The following is a 4,572-nucleotide window of genomic DNA, read 5'->3' as shown; positions in this document are numbered from 1 at the left end:
GAGGTGCATGCTCTAACTTGGCTGGGTTATATTGCTCATATCATGCATATGGTGTCTTGCATTGCCATGCCATCTGCTTAGATTAGACATGCTTTGTGTGAGTGCCTCATGTTTGCTTTCTATATCAGATATGTGAATTATGCAATGCCATGTTTTTCAGGCAGTTATCATATATGTGAATTATGCACCGCCATGGAGCCAGGCATCATATATGTGAATTATCTCATGCCATCTTTTTTTTCATTACGTATTCCATTTGTCGACAATCTGTGTGTATCGAACTACTCTTCATGTGTATCATCCATTTGAGCCGGTTATGGAAAAAATCTGGAGTGAAAACAAGGTCTTCAGAGCAGGCAATGGTACCTGTTGAAGCATATATCTCGATGGTTACAGGGAGCTCCTCAGAGGAGGACAGAGACAGAGGACCAGTCCTATATCCCACCTGAGGTGTATGCTCTAAGTTGCAATGTTTATATTTCTCATATGATGCATATGGTGTCTTGCATTGCTTAGTTTAGACATCATATGCACAATATTGAATTCTATCTGCTTAGTTTAGAGATCATACATGCGAGTGCCAGCTGCTTAGTATATGAATCAATTATGTCAATTATATCATGCCATCCTGTATACTTAGACAACATGTATGTGAATTATTTCATCCCAACCTATTTTAGAAAAACATCATATAGTTTTGTCATGTCATCCTGTTGAGGTACTCATCATATGTTGAATTATGCCATTATATCCTGTTAAGTTATCCATCATATATCTGAAACTGTGTCATGCTATCCTGTTTAGTTAGGCATCATATATGTGAAATTGTGTCATGCTGTCCTATTTGGTTAGACAACATATATGTTAATTACCACAGCTGTCTATCATACAATGTCTGTACGTTCAATTTCTTTTCTTGTTTATCAGCCATTTGAATTGGAGGGGGTGATGGTAGTATCTAAGGGAGCAAAACCCCGTTCTTCACAAAAGACAGTGCTACCCGTCGATACAGATAGAACCATGGTTGTACTGGCCCACAAACTAGCCCCACCACACATAATCGAGACTCTTCCAGATTGCACACTTACACCGTTGGGCAGAGAACCAGCTACAACCCATCTAACCGCAACCCCAGCGGATAGTAACCCACTTATAGTTGAAAAAGCACCATGTCCACCACAGAGTACCCCCACACGAGCAGTTTGTAAAGCTACTGCAGTGCCCAAAGCACGAAGACCACCACAGCTAACCCAAACTCCATGTTTAAAGCAGAAGAGCAACTGTTCTCAGGTTAGATTCCGTAGCTATGGTCCATACTCCTTTGCTGTTGCATCATTGTATTTACTCATACCAACTACTTTCGAATTTGAAGGATCCAATTGAAACTCCAATGGCGCAACAGGTATGTTTTAAACCTATTTCTTTAACTGGATTGTTGTTCTAACTTCTTGCTCTATGTTGATTTCAGTTTAAGTTGTATAAACAGTTATGTTCTCATGTGATGCACATTACAAGTGCTGCCAATGCTGTGTAGTTTCTCACACTTATATTCTGTCTATGCTGCTGTGTCTTAAAAATATATGAGTTGAACTGTGTCTCTATCTTGATTAGGGAACATAAACTAGAATGATATGGACAATACAGTGACCATAGTACATAGATATATGTTTGTTTCATGCTGTTATCCTGTCCACCTTACTACTAAACCGGTTTACCAAAATGAGTTTCGTATACTACAAGCTAAACCTGTGATGTGTCTGCTTGCTTCTCTTGTAGTATGCAAACAGAATATTGGAGAAGAGCACCCCACTATGCAATGGTAGAGAAAGTAATGCATATAAGGTTCAAGATAGTGAGACAACCCTGTTGGTCTCCAAGAAAGGTGATAAAAACGATCTTGTAGACAGTGAGAAAACCCCACAGTCCTGCGTTGATGTAGTGTTCGAGTTACTGGCCAGTACCGCTGGCACAAGCTCTTCGAACTCGCTTCCTGAATCACTTCGGCTTCTTCAGTCTCAGCTACAAGCTGAAAGGCATCAGTCAGCTGTGCTGCGGCAAGAAGCCGAAGGACTGAGGAAGTCCCTGCAGAATTCAGATGCGTACTTTCTTGTGCAACAGCAAGCGCTGGAGGATTTAAGCGCCAAACAAGAGAAAGTTAATAAGCTTGCTAAGCATCTTGCCAGCATTATGGGTACCCAGGATATTGTTTCTTGAACTCTTCTGAAGTGGTTTCAGTTCTGGACATGTTTTGCTGCGGCGTTTATATGCTGCTTTGTTCCCTATATTTGCACTGGTGGCGAACTTTGATGCCCAGTGGATGTAATATGTGTAATAGCCGTGATAGCCTAGCATAAGTTGCTTGCTTATTTATTTCCTTGTTGTCTTGTTTATTTGTTTGCTTGTAGTCAGTGCAGTTCTTTTTCCGCGGTTTGCTAGTGGCTGCAATAACCTATTTTTAAAACTAGGCCACAATAACCATGGGCTAATATTTACTGTAGTGACACTGGGCCTCCTACGGGCCGTAGAAACAGTGGGCCTTCTACGGGCCGTAGAAACAGTAGGCCTTCTACGGGCCGTAGAAACAATGGGCCTTCTACGGGCCGTAGAAACAATGGGCCTTCTACGTGTCGTATCATCAATGGGCCTTATACGGGCCGTATGATCGATTGGCCAAACATGGGCCAATAACAGGCCGCATTATGGCTGTAAACGGGCTAGAGTTGGAATCATCCGTTCATGGGCCGACCATAACGGGCCATCGTTAATAGGCCGTATTTGATGACGCTGTGAAAACGGCCCAACGTATTAACGGACCACAAACGGGCCGACTGTAACCACGGGCTGAATTTGGCCCACAAGCAGAAAATGACAGTAATGGGCCGTAAGTAAACGAATGCTGGAAATGAGCCCAAGAATAAATGGGCTCTGAGAAGGCCGAAAGATAACATGGGCTGGAAACGGCCCAACGGAATAATGGGCCGTTAATGGGTATAAAGTGATACACTGTTCATTACGGGCCAGTTTCACCACGGGCCGTTAATGGGTGTAAAGTGATACACTGTTCATTACGGGCCAGTTTCACCACGGGTCGTTAATAGGCCAAGACTTACATAGGGCCTCATATGGGCCGAAATACATCATGGGCCATACATGGGCCAGAAGTGAAAACGGGCCAGAATCATATTGGATGGCCCAGATGACGCTACTGGGCCTAATTCGGATAGGGCGTAACGGGCCTTTGGTTAGCGGGCTGTAAATGGGCTATATGCGAACAGGCCGTTAACAGGCTTTCCATGGGCCGGCCCACCACCTTTTGACCAAGTCAAACGGGCCGGCCTTTTCACAGGAATGGGCCTCTGTTGGGCCGTGCCACGTGTCGACGTATCATAGACGCCTTCCGCCCAATGAGTGGATGACATCTGTCCCAACGATGAGCCGACACGTGTTTCCTCCAGCCAATGATGATTTTACACGTGGAAAATCCCCATTGGTCGGGGCTGTTAATGGGTTATCAGATCCAAAACCCGACCCGATAGCTTAACGGCATTCCGTTACGGTGGATGCCACGTGTCGGTCACCCTTGACGAAAGCACTTCTGTGACGCGCGATTTATCGTCATGGAAGTGGACACTTCCGTGATGATAATTTTGGCAATGTCATGGAACACTTCTACGACAGCACAGGTATGACTATCTTGATTCTGTCATAAATTTGTCATGGATGTACGTGCATGACAGAAAACGCGACCTACTGTGACAAACACGTATCATCACGGAAGTGTATTTTTTTTTGTAGTGAAGGCCGGGAATGCTGCTTCAGGCAAAGGTACACTTGTTGCATATGTTATAGAAATTTACCTTGCTGACAAACTAGTAGCTCTTGGGTATTTGATACCGGATCAGTTGTTCATATTTGTAACTCGATGCAGGGGCTGGTAAGAACTAGGCGTGTGGCACAAGGGGAGATTGACATCAGGGTCGGCAACAAAGCAAGAGTTGCTGCGTTGGAAGTCGGCACGATGCAGCTCCAGCTTCCTTCTAGATTTATTTTGGAATTGAATAATTGTTATTACATTCCTGCACTTAGTCGGAACATTATTTCTGCCTCATGTTTGATGAGTCAGGGTTATGAATTCAATTTAAAGGACAATGGTTGTTCATTTTATTTGAATGGTATGTTCCACGGCTATGCACCCATTGTTGATGGGCTATTTATATTGAATCTGGAACAGGAACCTGTCTATAACGTGAATGTCAAGAGGCATAAGCCTAATGAGATAAATCCGGCATACTTCTGGCATTGTCGGCTTGGACACATTAGTCTGAAACGCATGAAGAAGCTCCATGATGATGCGCTCCTAACTTCGTCCGACTTCGGGTCGTTCGAGACATGTGAATCATGCTTGCTCGGCAAGATGACTAAGTCTCTTTTCGCAAAGAGTTGCGAGATGGCATCTGAGCTGTTGGAACTTATACATAGTGATGTGTGTGGTCCAATGAGCACAATTGGAAGAGGTGGCTATCAGTACTTCGTGACTTCCACTGACGACTTGAGTAGATATGGATATATCTA

This window comes from Triticum aestivum, chromosome 5D (assembly GCF_018294505.1).
Source record: "Triticum aestivum cultivar Chinese Spring chromosome 5D, IWGSC CS RefSeq v2.1, whole genome shotgun sequence".
Classification (NCBI taxonomy): Eukaryota; Viridiplantae; Streptophyta; class Magnoliopsida; order Poales; family Poaceae; genus Triticum; species Triticum aestivum.
The sequence above is the reverse complement of the archived record's forward strand: the minus strand, read 5'-3'. Positions refer to the sequence as shown.